Here is a 19,551-nt window from a genome sequence, read left to right as displayed (position 1 = left end):
CGCGGAACGCCTCAAACGAGAAACAAACGCTGCACCCTCTATGCTTCGACATCGGATTATAAGCGATTTATCACGCGTGCATCGTAAACTAGCAACGCCCGTGTTCTCATTTATGGAAAAGTATCGATTTTCACAACGATCTTTGTTTATTTACTTTTTCTTGTTTTTTTTCTTCTTTCTGTTCCTTTTATTCGACGGCTTAGTGCTTCAATTCAATGATTGTAAACTGTGATTTATCACGCTCGCATCGTAAAATGGTAATATGCGCGTGATCTCGTTTATCAAAGATTCTCATCGATTCCTCCAACGATTTTTCTTTCATTTGTTTTTTCTATTGGCAGTTTACCGTTTGAGGAAAAAGCTTCAGCGATGTGTAATTTATTAGAATAATTTACATCATCTTTTCTAATAGAAATCGACGCGAGAGTCCGATTTGATCCGAGGCAAGTGGAGTTTCGAGAGAACCCGTTAGGTCGATGACTGAAATCGATCTTCCGAGCTAATTTTAGTTTATTGGTGATGCTGAACACGGTTGCTGGCGATTGACACTTTGCTATATTTACAAGCTGGATTGTGTTTATCATGGGAGAAAAACAAACACGAAGATTAGTTCGCGTAATTATATATTAGGAACTGAAACTCCGAAATTCGTACTATCTAAGACGATTCTTGAGAAATTGTCTAAAAACGCTCGAAAACCTTCGCTCTTGTACGGAAATTTAATTTTAAAGTGAATCAAAATCGTATAAATCCCATCGTATAATCGAAAAAGTAAAACTATAGGTGCAGATATCGTCGGTGAAATCGCGAAAAGGTGTCGCTAAGGAGGAGGAGGAGGTAAAAACACGGCGGTTCGAAGGAAGGAAGAAGGGAAAAGGTAAGGCAGAAACGGTCGGTCGGTCGGTTTGCAAGTAGGTCGCATCTCACGGCTCAATATCACCGAATACTCTTTTGTGTCCTCTTCTAAATTGGGTTACGAGGGTGCCGCAACCGTTAGCTGCTGGCTGCGGCTTCTTCTTGCACCGAGCCATGGCTCCTCGGAATTTCAATATGCCAATTTTTTCTCTTAGACTACCCTCGCCCTTGTGTACATTGTCCTTTTCTCCCGCATCCTTAGCGAATTTCCATTTCCCAACGAATCCCTGATCGAACCTGATCGAACAATTGCTTTCTTTCTAATATCGTCGTGTAATATGTAAACATCATTGGTTCGAATGTTCAGGATTATTTAGACTTTCTTTTGGCCGGGTCTTTCTTTCAAATGACTATAATAACATAATAATACGGACTATCACAAGCACAAATTTCTTGCAATTTTATTTATTAAGAATGTTTTTCTAAAAGTTACCTTGACACGTATTGGACTTATTAAACCATGAGGACCAGCACGGAGGAGAAATTGTTTCCATTAACAACGATACGATTAAAATGTGTCCTTTACACGTATTTATCTATAATTTGAATTCTGTGTCGGTTCCACTAACGCTCAGCCGATACTTTTTTTTTTTTTTACAAAATATGACGCCTGGACGATATTGCGTTCGTTTCTCCTACTTAAATGTTTACATTTGCATACATTTTTTCCAGCAGTATTAACGCAAACCGCTTTCGTAACTAGAAAGTTTACACTGGAATTACCAACAATTAAAACACGGAACTTGTACCACAGAGATCAAAACGAACGGTACGCAGGAGGAAAAGTTTCTCTCCAAGTGTTTAGCAAAAAATCTCCAAAAGTTCATCGTTATAAATTAACAAAATTCCTACGACGAATAATTCCAACCAACGTTTTCACCTTAGCTTTAGAAAACCCTCCCCATTCGATATTATTATTATCCCCTAAAATCCAATTATTTCCGCCAGTAGAAACGGCCCGTGCAAAGACCGCGAAACATTTAGCGAATGACGCATGAATACGAAGGGGCCGTTTCATTTTGCAACGAGCGTCGGGGTATTGCTAAAAAGCCAGGATACGAATGATCCCGGAGACACCCTCATCAAAGATTCAGGGGATTCGTGGCCCCGGGTACAGCGAGCTCTCTTTATTTCGGGATGCGGTATTTCGATCGCGGCGCGACTCATTAAAATAAGATTCTATTTGGCGGCCGATGCCGGTAGCTTGGTGGATGGGTGGATCGTCGGGCGAGCAGCGTCAGGCCCCAGCGAAATTGAATTTGACGACGCGTCATGCTCGTGGAATTTCCGTGAGCGGGAATTAATTGGACGCTCGGAAACGAATCGATCTGACCCGATGCCGACGTTTCTCCCGTCTCCATATTTGCAAGTTAAACTTCGCGCGACTAATTGTACATCGACGCTATCCCATCCACTACGCTCCTCCCCATGACGTCCGATTCGCGATTCGAAAACCGAGTTTTCCATCGATCGAATTTCCCGGCTTGTTTCGATCACCTCGGTTTGGGCTAGGTCCGTGTCGTCCATAAAGTTTCAGGTTCGAGTTTCTGACCGGAGCGAATCGACGTTCGGCGAAAATTTCAACCGAACCCGATTCGTTTCTAGTCGTAGCGATCGAGTTGATCGCTTGATTATCGAATTTGTTCTTGGTTATTAAATTTGTCCGGTTTTTTTCTGGATCTGTTTCAATATTTTTGTTACGGCTACCCGAACACATTGGAAGATATAATTGTTGGCTCTCTTTGTTGCATCGTTTAAAAATTGTAACTCTCTTGTGCGATGTTTGTCATATTTTAGGACTTTTGTCATAACTACGATACTACGAATAATCGTATATTTTAAGATACAATTATTTATAAGATTATATAGCACGATTCACGGTACATTAAGGTATTAAATACTTTAAGTATTGAACAGAAGGATGTGTACTTTTATCGACGATCTATTGTAACCCGATGCTCGTTGTCTTTATTTTTCTATGAAGTATTACGTATTAAAGAACTTCAGCCCGTGAACAAATAAATAAATATTTGGATTAGTTAGTCGATGAAGGATCATCTTTCTATATCGTCTATGCAGACATAGATTTACACGATCTGAAAGACTCGATTTCAATAATTTTGTTTAATACAATACCATTCGAAAGATAAATCTATTAAGTTGTCCGAGAAGTGTCTTTCTTTCGCAAACGTGCTTTTTACAACAGTGCACCTTCATACAAACGTGAAACCATGTCTGTGAAATGGCGCGGTGTTTATCTAAACAGAACAAAATGGATACGTAATTCGACGAAATAATATAAAACAAAAAACGTGCGTCTATTATTTTCTCATAAAACGAAAGAAACTTTTCGGACAATCTGATAAATAGAAACTACCAGATTCTTGACAACAGTACGCGAAATCTTTCCTTCCTTATACTTGGAGCGGACAACTCATCTTCTTTGTGTCTCGTGAACTATCCATCATTCGCAGCGACCCTTCTCAGACAGCGTTTGTCCTTCGGTTTTGCCAACGTTTTATATTTTATCCAAACCGCGTCTTTTCTCTATATCCCGTTATTTATTCATAAATTGTGGAAGAATTTAAAACGACTGTGAGTACAACAGCCTTTTCAACAACTTCGTGCGTATACCACTTGCTTCCTGTTTCTCTTCCAGCTAAATAGATTCAAAGGACAGCCGGCTACATACGAAGAAACTGAAATCCATAGAATGTACGGAGACGAGGGCGACGCGGCGGCAAATGAAGAAACGGAGATCCATACGAAGTACAAAGGACGTCGCTGAGGGGTTAAAGAAGGAAAGAAAGAAGATAAAAGATATTTCAAATGAAAGGATGAAAAATGCACCTTGTAAAACACGCGGCCTTACGTTTTTCAGTGTCATACAGGGTAATATCATTTATGGTTTCTTTGAACTAAGATTTAATTCGATGTTCATATTTTCTCAATGACGCAGGATATCGAATGGAATGAAATACTCGGTATTATCGATGAATATGGTAATATTTACGGTAATTATAATATTTATTGGCAAGATTTATCTTTTCATATTCTGCACACAACGTGCAAATTTTTATTCGAAAAATATATCATAAATAATTTCATACACCCACGATAATTAACTTGCAATGTGAAACTTTCGGTTTAACGAAATTTGGCTATACAAGCACGTTGAAATTGCTGATGGATCATATTAGAAAAATTGCCCAAAGGATTAATTTTCATTTTACGATATAGTAGAACGACTAATTCGTGTCCTGAATACATACATATCGGAATATTACGAAGGAAGTGCGAATCTAGCAGAATTTGGAAAGAAGATAAGAAGATGATAACCATACGGGAGAAATTTTTACTAGTAGAAGAGACGGAAAACCGAGGAACATCGTCGAAGAGTCGAGGTGAGAGGAAGTTGGGCTTGTGGAACATGCTACGAGGCATGCACGAGAAGAAAAACGAGTTTTTCGCCGTCCCGGCCGAGCACTTTTCTCGTTTATAACAATAAGAGAGGCGTTAGGGTGCTCGAAAGTTGTGACTCGCTCGCGAGCAGAAAATCTGCCGTGCCTTTGTCACCGTATCGCGATGCACTCTCAACGATGCTAAACCCGACGACACGTACAAGAATACGCTTCTCTTTTCTTTCCTTTATTTCGTTTACATTCTTTACACCCTTGCAGAAATACATTCTTCCACGGAACTTTTGCCAGTTTTAGAAGATTCGAGAGATTCTTTCGGAAGAACCTTTTATTGCAAAGTGTTTTATGCCACAGATATTTACTGATTGTGAGAGTAGACGTTGTTAATGACATTTCTTGAACGAGATTTTTTATACAATGCCATTAATACAAATTTCGGATTAAGTTTCTTACAAACAAAAGAATACTATTTATTATTTGTCTACGAGTTTCTAAACATTTGTAGGAAATTTGGAAATGCAAAATAGCACGGAATGCACGTAACACGGAAAAAATATTCAAAGTATTAACGCTTTCTATATAACAGCTGAAAGTAAGATAATTTTCTACCTAGTATTTTCTTAATTATATTTTCAGAAGTACGAATTTGCTTAATATCATCGTCGGGATCGCGTCTATCGTTAGCCAAGAAAGATAGGCTCGAACAGAGATATTTCTCATTAGCGTATGAAATAAATAAATTCACTGAATTCTAAATTTAATTAAGTGGTGAATACCAATAGCGATACTTATTGCAAATCCTTTATCAAATACAAGGTGATCTGCAAGAGTTGATGCAGTAAATGCCACAAAAGAGAATTGTGTTAACATTCAAACAGCATTAAACAAATTATCCGTAAACGAAACTGAAAGGCCAATTGTTCGAGTAGAAGCGATTACTCGATGAATTCGTATTTGTTTCATTAACATGTATTTGGGGAACAATTTTCGATAGAATAAATGCTGTTAGCAAATCGTTGTAATCATCCGCAACTTCGATGTCTGTGGTATCATTATACGATGGCATAAGCAATTTTATTAAAACTATGCTCAAAACTGCAAGGAGTTTGAAGATGAAACTGAAAATGTTATTCCAATGAAATACAGAAAACAATGACAAATTACAAATAAAATATTTTTCGATAATAACAATGAGAACAATGTACAGTTAGAAGGAGTTTGTGCGTTAAATTTACGTACCTGTATACGATTATAACGAGGAAGCATTTATATATTGTAAAACTTATATTACAGAAATTCATATTACTTCTATTATGTATATTATATTACACTATTATATATACCAATTTATATTACAGCATTAAAATTGTAAAATAAAATGCTGGTGAGTTAGAAGTGGAAATTGAACAGTTTGATATATTAAGTAAGACTGAGAATGTATTCATTGCTTCTGAAAAGTTGAATTTTATAATAGAAAACAAAATTATATCCACATTTCTCGGTACTGAAATTGGTAAAAGATTATTTACGCGCTACTTTTTTGCAACATAATACACTGGCATGACTGTAAATAGAAATGAATATTCTAAAAACACTTTATTACGAGGATATTATTGATAAGTTCAGAGATGAGAAAATTAGAAAATAAAAATGTTCAATTCCTTAAAATAATTTATTAACGATTTTTTATTTACATTTTATATTCCTTAAGTCTGAGACAAATCATCGTTCCTATAAAAAGAGCAGCGACTTTGATTTGTATGCTTAAGGTTCGAAAAGCTTCAGACGCTGCCGTGATCATCGTTGTCACGTTCATATAAGAGATAGGATTAAAGGCAGCAGAAATGAAGAAAAGAAAGAGCAATTTCAAACGAAGGGTCAAGTTTCCAAAGGTTCAAACGAAATTCCGTGGCACGTAACGAGTGTTAACTCCTCGATCGACCAGATCCAAATTCCTCATTCCCTCCGAAACTACCCTGTGAAAGAAGTTCTCTACGCCGGTTGAACTAGAAGTCGAGTCAAACTACCCTCTGGCGATCATTGAACGGGTCTTTGTCCCGAATCTAATACGACGAAGTCAGACGAGGAATAAAACGAATCTCTGAACAAAAGACTAAAGGCCAAGAACAAATTTCTTATTTTAATCGATATTTTATCGATATTCAATCGATATTAACAGACGTTCACGAACCCTTTCTTATCTGTGCACAAAATATCTCGTTTCGTGTCATTTACACGATATTTCGAAGATAGACATATATTTCGCCGGTTTTTCCCAATAAGACGCGAGATTTCACATGTTTTGCAGTAAAAATATCAAGGGTTAATCAAAGAGCATCCAAATGTCCTAAAAATATTAATTTTCCTCTTGTATTATATTGCATTTATTGCATGCGATAACGAGCGTATAAATAAGGAAATGCTCTATAGTAAAGAATTTAAAAGCAAGTTTCTTACATATTTTGAAGCACCATAAATATAGGACGACTTCTAAATTTTTATTCGTGGTAAGGAATACGAGTTAAATTAAGATGAATCTAACGCAATAATTTTTCTCTATTTATATCCTCACCACTGTACCTATATTATCACTTTATTGATGTTTATATATTCATAGATGCAGAAATGCACAGGATGCGAATATAATATGCAAAAGTATCTAAACTATTCAAGGTACAGTACTTGTAATATTTAACAGGTGAAGCAAATTCCTCTTCGCCTATGTTTCTAAACATATGAAAATACATAAACAACCGCTGTATGATTATCACGTTTGCACAGATTTTTTCAATCTTCGAAATTTCTTGGCGTAATGTCTATTCCTTTATATCCGAATGCCATCGGAATAAAATAGGGTCGTTAAAAAGTTCGTCTGGGTGTGTAAGCTCGACGCAAACGGGATGAACTGTATTAAGAAGCAACCTTTACCGATTCCAGTGTCTGGAGACGCGGAAATAAAGGTGAAAGGTTAACGAGCAACCTGTCGTTCGCCAAGTCGCTGCGTTTCGAGACCTGCAATATCCGAAGTTCACAGAAGGCCCCCGTCCCGCCGCGAAAGAGCGCACGCCCATATTTCCCTGGATTTTGCATTATTTCTTCGTCACGGCAAATGGATTTTCATCTTTTACCGGGGATAAGGATTTCATATCAAATATTTATAGCGGGACGATAAGGCGACGAAGTTCGTCGTCGTGCGAGCGCGTCACGTTCAGCTGACAAGAGGACGGGAAGCTTAAACTTTCAACCGTGTAACGACTGCAATACCAGCGAAACTTGCTGTCTTCCCGGTTTCTAGGGGCCGACTTTTGACGCTCTTTCATCCCTATCTTCGCGAGAGAATAACAGAGGGGAAGAAAAGAGAAAGAGTAAGGCGTGGCAGATAAGAATTTGTAAGGAACAGTCGTCGTTCCTTAGGTCTTGGAGGGATCATACTGCTAAATAAAGTAAAATCGATGTAACGGGAGAATTGGCTTGTCTTATTTTATGGGGCAGTTTTCCAGATTCGAGGTACAAGCTAAAATGTATGCTTTTACGGTACACACGGAGAAAGTTCGATATGGAAATGTGTTTTGACAACTATTTAGAAAACTTTTTATAATTTGTTATAAAACATGTTTACTTCCACGTGAATTTATGATATGTATATACTTTGCCCTGTCAGTCGCAACAAATTGAAATATACCATATTCGTCGTAACGTTTAATTTTTGCAAACTATCACATTGTGTTTGCCAATTTTTTCTGATCATGTCATCTGAATCATTCACACTGTTGATCATTTTTTAGCCCATAAAATTTATCTTACTGTAATCATTCTAAACGATCTAGTAACATGAGCCCACTATGACAGCCAACACGTTGAACGATCTTTGGATAATATTTGGTTACAAAATGTCGTAATTTGAAAACTCTATATTTCTTGAATTAAACGATCTTCTTAACAAGCAAAAATTCCAATTATGAACGTTCAACGTAAAGATATTTTATTACAGGAACTCTCTTATATCGTCAGAAATGTCCACCCATTATGTTTTTGATTTGTATAACCTAATTAGCAGTGTAACATCCCTTGTTAATTAAACGTTGGCTTCTATTGATCATAAAACGCGATAAGAGTAAAGGAACGTTAATTTCCCAAGGCAAATATTAATTATCAAAACCAACTACCCCTCCGAATTCAATTTTCAAACTAGAAACCAATTCTAAAACTCGCTATGTACATATAGTACCACGAAGAAGTGTAATCGAGACTCGTCTATCTTCCCTGAAGCAGCAAAACGAGAAAAGAAAAAGAAAGAACACAATAATGAATCCATGCGCGCTCGAGAATAATCCAGGAATGCCTACGATTCGCATAATCGCGATGAACCGTGCAACGAGTACCGTGAAGTCGCGCCGCCGCGGAAAAGGTCATTCATTCAGCGAGGATTACTTCATTCCTCGACTTTCGAGGCGCACACGAATTCCACGACGTTCCGTGTCCGTTCAATTGAAAATCCCAATAGGTTCGAAGGTCCTCCCCGCTAACCTATTCCTCGCCCTGTCCCCACAACCATGATTCCGCCCTGGAATTCGAAGGCCATTCTGAACATGCACACACGTGCATCTATGCCTCGATCCAATAAGCGAGCGCCCAGTCAATTGTGTATGTTAAAATATTCCGCGTGCCCGGCTTTCATCGAAACGGGTGGTCAGGGGATAAAGGACGAAAGAGAACAGACAGTTTGACTGACGTACAGCGGGTGGAAAAATTTCGGATTTCGTGTTTCACTACGTTTTCATGCGAATGTTGAGGAAGATGTAAATTTTGATGGGAATTTCCAAAGGAAGTTGCAGGAAATTTATTTGAGTAGATAGTAAAAGAGAATATGTCTGTTACATTGATTTGATAAAAAAAAAAAAAGAAAAATACATTGGGCGAATTATACTGTGATACGTTTATAGTATACTAAAAAAATATTTCACAAGTATTTTTTACAATTGGCAATTGTTCGTAGTAAAGGTGTGAAAATAGTCGTGAAGTTCGAGAAGGAACTATACCTTTAGACACGAAGAAACAAGTTTTTAAAATTGCGTTATTAAATTGGGAATATGGTTATATAATTGCCCTACTAAATGTTAATTCAGTTTCACGTAAATTTGCACGTGCGATGGATTAAGTATAGGTAGATCAAGTATAAGAGTAAAGGGATTATACATTCTGTTAGATGTTTGCACATTTGACAAGCGCATGCATCAAGCATTGTTAGCAACAAGAAATTTTCCGGAATACGTTTCCTAAGTTTCGATTCTATATCGGAAGATGAATAACGTAAATGGATAATTTTATACATCACGTACATAGATAATTTTGCAATCGCGTTATACAAAAACGTGGTGACAAGTTTTTGATTGTGTTAAATAAGTACCGCGTAATATTACTATATATGTGTGTGTAAACTCACCTAATTCCCATCAACTTCGTCCACTCTGGAGGACACTTTCGAACAGTTCTACAAATGTTCGCCCAAACTTTCATCACTCTACACCATCTCTATCGACTCGGAGCAACACACCACCAACTGCCACAACTGTCCACAAATTTCACAACAGAGACAATAATTCACTCGACTCCCGACACGTGATCCCACGGCTCGCCCTCCAAACACGTGTTACATTGTACATCGAATTCGAGCGTTGGTAGCACAGTGCCAGCGGTATAAAGGTAGGATTAGTTCTCAATTGACGCGGTTCGTTCGTTCGTCGGTTGATCGACGAGCGCGAATTGCCCCGTGGACAACGTTCGTGACGTAGCCAGGAAATTTGCCGAATGGTTTGGAGAATCGGCAGGCATCGACGAGAGAAAGTGACGAGTGCCGGGCAAACGGCGATGCCAGGGACGTTTAATTGGACGATATTTGCCGAACGCGTGTAATCACCTGTTGCACCGGCAGGAGAGGCGCGCTGATAGCGGCTAGACGAAATAAATTCTTGTCAAATGGCCTCCAGGCGATGTTTGCTTTCAGGGACAAGTTCTAAATTCGTCGTTAGGAACGATCAACGCGATGGTTTCGGTTTGAGGGGCGCGGATAAACTGACTTCGGTTTGACATTGCGAGGACTCGATAGTGGATCTAGTTCGGTCGAAATTTGGTGGGGATTCCCCGTCCGACCGAATAGGCTAATGCAGGTAGCTGGAACGGTGGAAGGGGAAACGGTGGATATAGCAATTTTCATTTACATTTACGTAGAGCGGCGATTTTTAAGCTTTTTCATCCCATGGCGCACATGAACTAATAACTACAATTCTGCGACGCATTAAAACATATGTTAGACATACGTATATATAGATTTGCTCCAAGACAGGGTATTCATTCACACCGGATGGATATCCTTGTCTTTATTTGGCAACCTAAGGAAAAAACACGTTTTAAAACATCCTATCAAACAAATATCGCCAATCTGTTCTTATGCTCTATCGAATGACAACCAATACGTTGTTGTTTCGAATCCGCATCAGAATTTTTCATCTTCTTTTTATTTTCTGGCGAAATTATGCGGAACGATATAGGGACACCCCGTATAAAATTTTTTACACATACAAATACACAGGATGGTTGGTGACTAGTGGTACAAGCGGAAAGGTGGTGATTCTACGCGAAAAAAGAAGTCGAAAATATAGAATAAAAATAAAAAAAAAAAGAATTTCTTTTTTTAAATTTTTCCATCGAGACAACGATCTACAGTGACATCCGTTATAACGAGACGTGATAAAGTGCACGCGTACCGAGCGAAAATTCAAAATCGATTTTCTCGAAAACAAAGCCTCAAACGAAAAATTTTTATTCTATATTTTCGACTTCGTTTTCGCGTAGAATCACCCTTTTTCCGCTTGTACCACTAGTCATCAACCACCCTGTATATATATTACCTTTAACGATTATGATTTTGAGACATATAGGAAATATATAAGCAAAGATTACAATCAAACATCGCTATGTATTAAAAAGTAGTGATAACATTATTTGTCACCTCGCTTCCAACTTCACTGAAACAACAACGTACATAGTATCCCCAGTATTTTATATTTATAACTTCAACCAAAATCTGCTAAAAGAATCGTACCCATTAATTTTACTCTGTACCATCAACCTTTTAACCACACCACCTGTTGACCAGATTCTCCGATGTATCGTACTAAAGAGTAAACCTTGGAAATCGGTCTTTCCATACAAAGCGATCCGCAATTCCCATTGAAATAACGATGAGATTAGAAACAGGCGTGGTGGACAAGGATGAAACACGGGGGGTGGTTGGCTGAAGTACGTCTCCGTGTTGCTAGAGTAGACATTAAGGGGAGTATTTCTTAATTAGCGGCTCGCCTCGAAAAACGAGGTGATTCGAGCCAAGTCAGCCGCTCCCTCGATGTGCCAAGCCCTGTTACCAGCTCCTCGTAGATCACGATTTGCTTTAAGTATCTTAAGTTCTTTAAGGTTGATGGAAAGAGAGAGAAAACAGGGAGCTCGTTTGCAATTCGTTGTCACGAGTACGTCGGATATTAATCGCGCGATGTAGACGTTGATGAAAATACAGAAAGCCGGTAAACAAATTGTGGTGTTCGTAAATAACGCGACAAGATAGAGTAACGAAGGGAAAATGGTGTCTGCTGATGAATGGAAATACGCCGACGAAAAGCATAAAGAATTAAGTTGAGAATTCTTTGTGAAACGTGATAGAATTTTTCATTTACTTTTCCCTTATGTATACTTTTATTGCATAGCTAAAGTTTATTCAAATATCTTTAATGGGGTTGAATATAAAAATGTTGAATTATTAAAGTAATCGTTGTTTCATCTTCAGAGATTGTTCTGCATTAAAGATAACAATTTCATATGAAAGATTAATTTAGGTATTAAACAGTAACAAAAAGCGAATCGATCTTCTTCTCTTTTTAATACAATTTTTTATTTTTCGATAAACTGATTGATACAGAAATCGTTTAGAAAATTATATTTATTCGAGATAGAGTGAATTTCCGATTATCGATTATCGATTCCGATAACGTAGCAATTATTTAAGTAATTATATAATTTCAGAAAGATGTTATCGTGAATTTAACAGAGCTCAGGTACAAATGGCCTGATCAGGATTCTCGTATCGAGTAAACGAATCGAATACCACGGTAAATGTAGCAAGATAGTAGTTCGCTAAGTAAACGGAGATATACTTGATGGTCATCAGGAAATAAATAGCCCGGGTTACGGAAATTACGAGATCTCCGGCAGGAATTCGACGTAACCCGTATATTAACCAGGGAAAATCTACCGGTGAACGGAGATATTTCTTGGTAAAATGTATCTGTTTCGCGTGCAAAACATCAGCGTGATAGTTTTATCAGGAAATTGTGGCACTAAACTTGATTTCTAATAATATCGTTGATCTTGACAGGAAACTAAAAAATTCGGGTTACTGGAAAAATTGAGAAGCGGAGAATATACATAGAATTAACAGTCTTTGAAATTTTTAATTAATTATCTTGCTAAAAAATACGGATAAAATGAAATCATTTATTTATAAGAATATATCGTATATGTATATATCCGACATACCATATGTATATTTGACAGGTAGACATCGTGACATAACTGATTAAAATTCAAATTAATATTTTTTCGTATAATCGGTGAGAAATTTCAACAAACTGTAATACGTCACTTTGTTGTTCTGCTTTGCTTCAGGAATAACGAAAAGAAAAGACTCCGGCCAGGTACAAAATTCGGAAAAAAAGCTGAACTTAATATCGAAATCGCGAGAAGGGGAATCTATTTCAACGATTGAAATCGAGAATCGATGAGGCGAGGGGGTTAAAGGGGGCGCGATAATGAAAATCCATCCTTTCAATATCTCTCCGATAGATATCGACGGAGAGAAAGTACAGAGGAGTGGCAAAAAAAAAAACTGCCCGGAACGAGAAACGACGAGTCGTGTCGGAGCGGAAAATGGAATGCAGCAGCTTTGTATTCAATTGTTTCGCCTAAATTTGTTTCCAACAAAAAAGAAGTTACTTCACCTAAGCTCGTTGAAAAAGCAAAAACTAAAAAAGAGAACACACACACACAAAAAAAAAGGAAAAAAGGGAAGGTAGGAAAAAGGGCGAAACCGGTAACGCCTAGCAAACTCATCGATCTGCATTAAACTTTTGCTTTATAATATCGAGATACACTTCTGACCAACTATTACATATATATGGCCGAATCAACTCTCCACCCTAATTTTGAATTATGTTTCAGTCCATAAAATCGAAGATTTATATGAAGACATATTTCAAAAGCTAATATGTAGTTACTTTTAGATTTTAAGCTTTTACGATGATTAGACATGTTTGTGGTATTTTAGCTTTTGATCGTTTTTTCGGGTCTGCTTTGATAAAGTGAACTTGTATGTTCACGAGACATTGGAAAGAAGTGTACTAATAAATACGATCGAAACTCGAAAAACCATAAATATGTTAACTAATAATTAGATTTAACAAGTATAGCCATAAAATGTATACATAAACCAAAGTGTTAACTTCTTTCCAAAAATGGGAAGAAGGAAACGAAAAAAAAGAGAACAAAGTAGAAATAAGAGCAAAAATAAAATGTACAAGTAGACGAAAAAAGCGCAGATGAAGAATATCAAATCGAGACACATGGAATAATTATGGCAGTTAGTAACTTCCGTTTAGCGTATGTACGCTATTGGTTTCCGACTTTGTTTTCGGATCTCGTTTACTTTTTTTTTATCTTTCTTTTTTTGATTTCATGGGTCGTCGATTGCAGGACAATTTTGCATATCGAACGCCGCGGGCTATTATTTGAGCGTCGACACCGAAAAGCTCGTTTTTCCAGACTCTCAATGATGGACAATCGATCAATCGCGGCGCACCATCGATGTGACGAACCATAAAACTTCCTTTCATAAACACTCGTTATTTTTCCCGTTTTTCTCGTTAGACGAAACAGGATTCGTCTCTCTTTCTCTCCTTTTTGTTTTAAATACCTATACCTTTTCTCTGAATTTTTTCCAGCGCCGATTTACATGAACTCCTTAACTACTGCCATTTTTATTCAACGATCCAATGAATCCCAGTTTCTTTTTTTTTTTAGGAGATTGGTACGACTCAAAGGAGAAGCAAATTTCGACTGTATTTTTACTTTACGAGATAAAAGTTTCGTAAGAAAAATTTTAGATAAAAGAAAATTGTTCATTTTATAGAAAATATTCATAACATAGCATGTATAACATTTTTAAAAGTAGAAGTAGAATCGTTGGTCCTCATAAAAGATTCTTTCTACAAACTGTCGAATATTTTCACTCCTTAAGAATAAAATTATAAAATATTATAAGAATATTAATTTTTCCATTTTATTTTTCCCTAAAAATCTGTCCTTTAATAAAAAATTGCTATAGCTAATATCACTACAATGCAACAACAATTAGCTCTCTACCATATAGCAAACTAAATTATTATACCAAATACTATTACACCAAATATATTTACAATAATTACATGTTACATGTTGAAATAAACAATCGCAATCAGTTCTGATATTTTCTTGCCGTGAGCACATAAAAGTTCGAAGTTAAAAAATAAAGAAAAGTAAAAAAAAATATCAATCTTATTATATATCGAAATATCGGAATATCATAAGTTCCATGGATAAGGGACAGAAATAACGATAAGCATCTGCAAAGAGGGCTCCTTCGAGAGGATTTATAGAGAGGAATAGAAGAGGAAAAAGGTACGCGATGCCGGTGTGCATTTTTTTCAGTCGAATACTCGGAGTTAACGATAAGGTCGTGCTGACGTCGAGATAAGGAGGCCCCGATTGGGTAGAGATCGCGTGCTCGACAGAATACGGGCCACGAAACGTAATGTTATCAGGGGCCGTACAACAGCTGCACTAAATTTTTTTTCGCCGACAGTTCCACTTTTCGAACGATAACTTCGCAGCCCTCGCGCTTACCTCGTGACCAACCTGCTACCCTTATTAAACAATATCTCACGGTTGTGTAATAATCTCAATATTACAAAATATTTCACGCACCAAGTGTATAAGGAGAAAATGTGAAAAAATATCGTTTAAAAATTTCCCGAATTTTTTTTTACAAGGATAAGAGAGCAAAAGAATTCTTAAAATTTTACAATGCTTTTGAAAATCGTCTTAACACGTCTGTGTTCTAAATTTTGTTTTACATATTTATCAAAATATTATTCTACTTTATTGTATTAGTTATGTGTTCATTTATACAGCAACTATTACTTTCAGGATTCTATATTAAGGAAATTGAAAAAAACTTGAAAAAGGGGAGAAATTGTTCCTAAAAAGAAGAAGGAAAACAAAATAGAGGTATTATTATGTACGAGGTTTACAGAGTAAATATCATTCTGTAGATATGAATGTTCTCTGTTCACAACGGTTTTCAGTTCCACGTTTTACGATCGTTTTATATTTCTTATTAACATCGTGGATATGTTAATATCTCTAGTAAAAGCGTGGGTTAAAGTGTGCACAGTCGACCGGTACCGAACTGTAATTTTCTGCTCCTAATATAACCACTTCCTGATTGGTAAATGTGTTATTAGTGAATTTATTAAGGTTATTGAACTAACCGTGGAATTTATGCACATACCAATTGATTTCACCGTATAATCAAATCTGTGCATTTATTAATGTACGTATGTCTCTATTAACGTGACCTATCAAATACTTCCATTTAGTCTTCCGCATATTCCGATAATATTACCTATCAGTTTGGATAAAAGGATAATTTACGTATAAATATGCCCTACTTTTTAGACGCGTAAATACGCTTAAAATAAAAATTTACATATTATAAGAAATTTAAGAATAATTATAATAATCGAATAGAGAAGCTATATTTAGGATATTTTGAATGTCTTTACTTAAAAATTTAGCAAAGGTAAAGAAGAGCGAATTACAGAGGGAGATGAGGATGTTGGTTCGCTACAGGAGAGAAAAGAAATTGCCCAGAAGCAATCTCTTGATGGATTTTCTGATTAAATGTCCCTGTCCCACGCAGAAAAGCACTCGCGGTGATGCATATTTTTATCGCGTAATATTCGATAATTCCGGCCAACAATTTCCTTCCGGCCGTCTTTTGTGCATCCTCTCGCATTAGAAGACGTTTCCGCTTATTTCATTTCGAGAGGAATAAGTAATATAGGAAAGATAAAAATATGTAAAGCACATAATTGGCCATTTTATGCTAATAATTTTCCTCTAACAATGACGGTTGGTCATTAGATACAACAAAAGGGAGACAAGGATACAGATAATTCCAAAAGGGAACTTTAAGTTTATATCATAATTCCTACAACGTTGTCCATATTTCTCCGATATTTCTCCCTTTTTTCATTTAAAACCCTTACCTGCATTAAATTCTTATCTGTAGAAAATTGTATAAGTATATGAAACAAAACACAAAAGCCGTTTTGATGATTCAGTTAAAATATATTGGAGAACATTAATGAAACGTAAGGTAAGTTATAAAACGTAAAACGTAGAATGTGATATTACTACGTGATCAGAATTTCATTGAATAAAGATACTATTGTATAAATAAATTATATGACTTTTATATAAATATCGATTAAAAGTTAGAATTAAAAGATGCTTACGGCTTATCCTACTACATCGTAGTCCAGAACTCCAACGGCCTCCGTGGCGCAATCGGCTAGCGCGTTCGGCTGTTAACCGAAAGGTTGGTGGTTCGAGCCCACCCGGGGGCGGTTATATTTTGTTATTTTTTTATTCATGGATAAATTAACTAATCATAATGCTGTTTTTGTTATGTATCCTATAATATTTATTTTAACTTATTGCAAATGTATCATATAGTTTTAAATAATTCTTAGATGGAAATGTGTGCAGATGTGAACGTTTCATTATTGTATTATGTAAGTATATTTTACAGAAAAGAAAAGAAAAGAAATTGTTATGAAAAATTCCTTTTTCTTTTCGACTATGTGCAAAGATTTTATACTATATGATATCTATCAGAATATTTAAAAGATACTACGATAAACGATCATATCATTAATGTATTACGATCATTGTATTCATGAAATTATGGTATATAGGTTTAACAAAATGAATAATTCGTCATAACTTATAAATAATTAAGCTTTGAAAAAGATATTGATAAACACCGAAGATTTAGAAAACTACTATGTATGTACTAATAAAAATGTGGAAAAAAGATGTGAAATATTTTTATTTATGAACTATTGAAAAATAAGATTATTTAATTGTTAATGGATGTTTATCTCTGGTATGTGGTTTGTAACTAATAAATGTTTGTAACTAATAAATGTGAAATTTTAAAGATATTGATATTTGTGTTAAGTAGTTCTCCTAGTCTCCACTAGATGTCTATGTGGAGTTACGAGTTCTCGCATTTAAAGTTAGTCGGTTGACATAATATCTTGAAGCAGAGAACGAACATCGTCAGTCAGCCAGTAGGTGTACTACTGATCGATTTAGCAGATGATGATTGCTGGAGATGATTCATGATTAAGCTCCGCTCCCTGACTTCCATCACTCGCAACGACGGTGGTCAGTGGAATTTCTGATGCTAACTGACTATTTTTCTAATTCTATGTAAAAACAATATGTAATTGTACAAAAGACATTAATGAAAACTTTGTAAAGTGAGTAATTATGAACTGAAGCTTTTTGGGCTTTCAATTATATTTAATTTTCTTATAACTTCAAAAATAAAATCTTTCTTCTAGTTAAATTCTGAATTAAAAAATTAAAATTTAAAAGCAGAATTGGAATTTAGAGTTATTTAGTTATTTTGAATTTTTCACGAATTTCCATGTATAAAGGAAATATAATAAGGAAATGAGTGTTTTCTGTATATTACGAGCGTGTATATATATAAATATATATAACTGTGCCTCCAATTAAAAATTCCCAAAAACCCAGTTCAATACATTTACAGCTTTATTTACTCGTCCTAGATCAACAAACCCCTTCACATCTCCATGAAGCATTACACACAAGCTTTCAAAAAGATTGAATCGCAAGAAGCTTTTCTTCGGAACTTTAGTAACGACAAACTGTGGCGTGTATCAAGCAAGTCGTAACTGATCAATGGTGGTTCAGTAATAAAGGGGAGAAGGTTGAGACGATGCAAAGCGACTCGACAATTTCGAGCATCACGGAGTAATGTGTCAGATTCGTCAGTCCACGAATTCGTTGCCACAGTATTACGGGTTATATGGCTGCACGTTCCCGACCTCATTTAACTTTGAACTGCGTCTAGAACGACGTCTGTACAAGCGCAAACATCTGCCGCTGGCGCTTGTTGGAACTCTGTTTTATCCGTAGCCCCACCATTCGCTCCGCCGCTAAAATCCCTACTTCCAGTAGTTTGTTTCCCCACTCTAGCGTCACTGTGTCTCAGTGATAACCCGTAGATCGCGAGAACACGCGCGTATCCCATTCGTGGCTGCAGTGAAATCCGCGATACGCGAAATCAAGCGCGGATTAAGGGGGAGGGGTCTAGCGAAGGTTATAGCCTCGGGTCTCGCTATAAAAAGCACAAGAAAAAATGCATCTTATTTTACGAGCATAACGTAGCGAATTATTCTAACACATAGACGTCGCACCAGGGTGCGCGTTTAGTGACGGATGAAAAATTTAAAACCGATACTTACGACTTATACTAAAAATTGTTCACCAAGTTGGCAACAGTCGTTTGTTCTATGGTATAAATTATATCGATTCTTTGCTTTTATTCAATATATACTCATTTTGTAAAATTATTCCATTCTATCAACTTTCTTCTATCCGCCACTGTATGTGTCGAAACGCGCAGCTACGTGCGCTCAAAGTATACAAAGATGATAAAATTGATAAAATCAAAAAAAAGGGATATCTGTATTTTAAAAATGTATAATACAGATCTTTTAACATAACTTACAAATTTTATCTCATATTTGTGTAAATTTATTTCATTTTATTTCTCTTCCCCTATCTTTCTGTAAAGGGGACCTCCGCTGGCTTAATAGTCTCGGGCCTCAGAAACTGTAACGCGATCTTGTGCGAAACCGGGAACACGACAAAAAAAAAAAAAAGGAACACAGATTAGTGTTTGTGTCGTCGGTAGAGCGTTAAGTGAAAGCGTGCACGTTTCGAAAATGCGAATGGAGACACGATTATCCGG

General features: G+C 36.4%; 1 protein-coding gene and 1 non-coding gene across 5 annotated transcripts in view; one reads left to right on the top strand and one right to left on the bottom strand.

Moving 5' to 3' along the window:
* The window catches only part of LOC100746196 (acetylcholine receptor subunit alpha-like), a 102,388-nt gene that overhangs the window by 39,768 nt on the left and 43,069 nt on the right, over positions 1-19,551 (bottom strand). The window contains exon 3 of one of the 4 annotated variants that reach the window (XM_024371414.2): positions 10,652-10,723. The exons of 2 other annotated variants lie outside the window; for them this stretch is intronic. The gene's annotated coding sequence lies outside the window, so the exon portion shown is untranslated. Of the gene's footprint in view, positions 1-9,777; positions 10,365-10,651; positions 10,724-19,551 lie in introns of those variants that run through there. One more of the 4 variants, XM_012392171.3, reaches the window with a different exon arrangement.
* TRNAN-GUU lies at positions 17,034-17,107 on the top strand. Its single transcript has one exon. It is a non-coding gene; the product is annotated as a tRNA-Asn (tRNA).

Source organism: Bombus impatiens, unplaced genomic scaffold (assembly GCF_000188095.3).
Source record: "Bombus impatiens unplaced genomic scaffold, BIMP_2.2 scf_1293, whole genome shotgun sequence".
In the NCBI taxonomy this organism is placed as follows: Eukaryota; Metazoa; Arthropoda; class Insecta; order Hymenoptera; family Apidae; genus Bombus; species Bombus impatiens.
The sequence above is the reverse complement of the archived record's forward strand: the minus strand, read 5'-3'. Positions and strand labels throughout refer to the sequence as shown.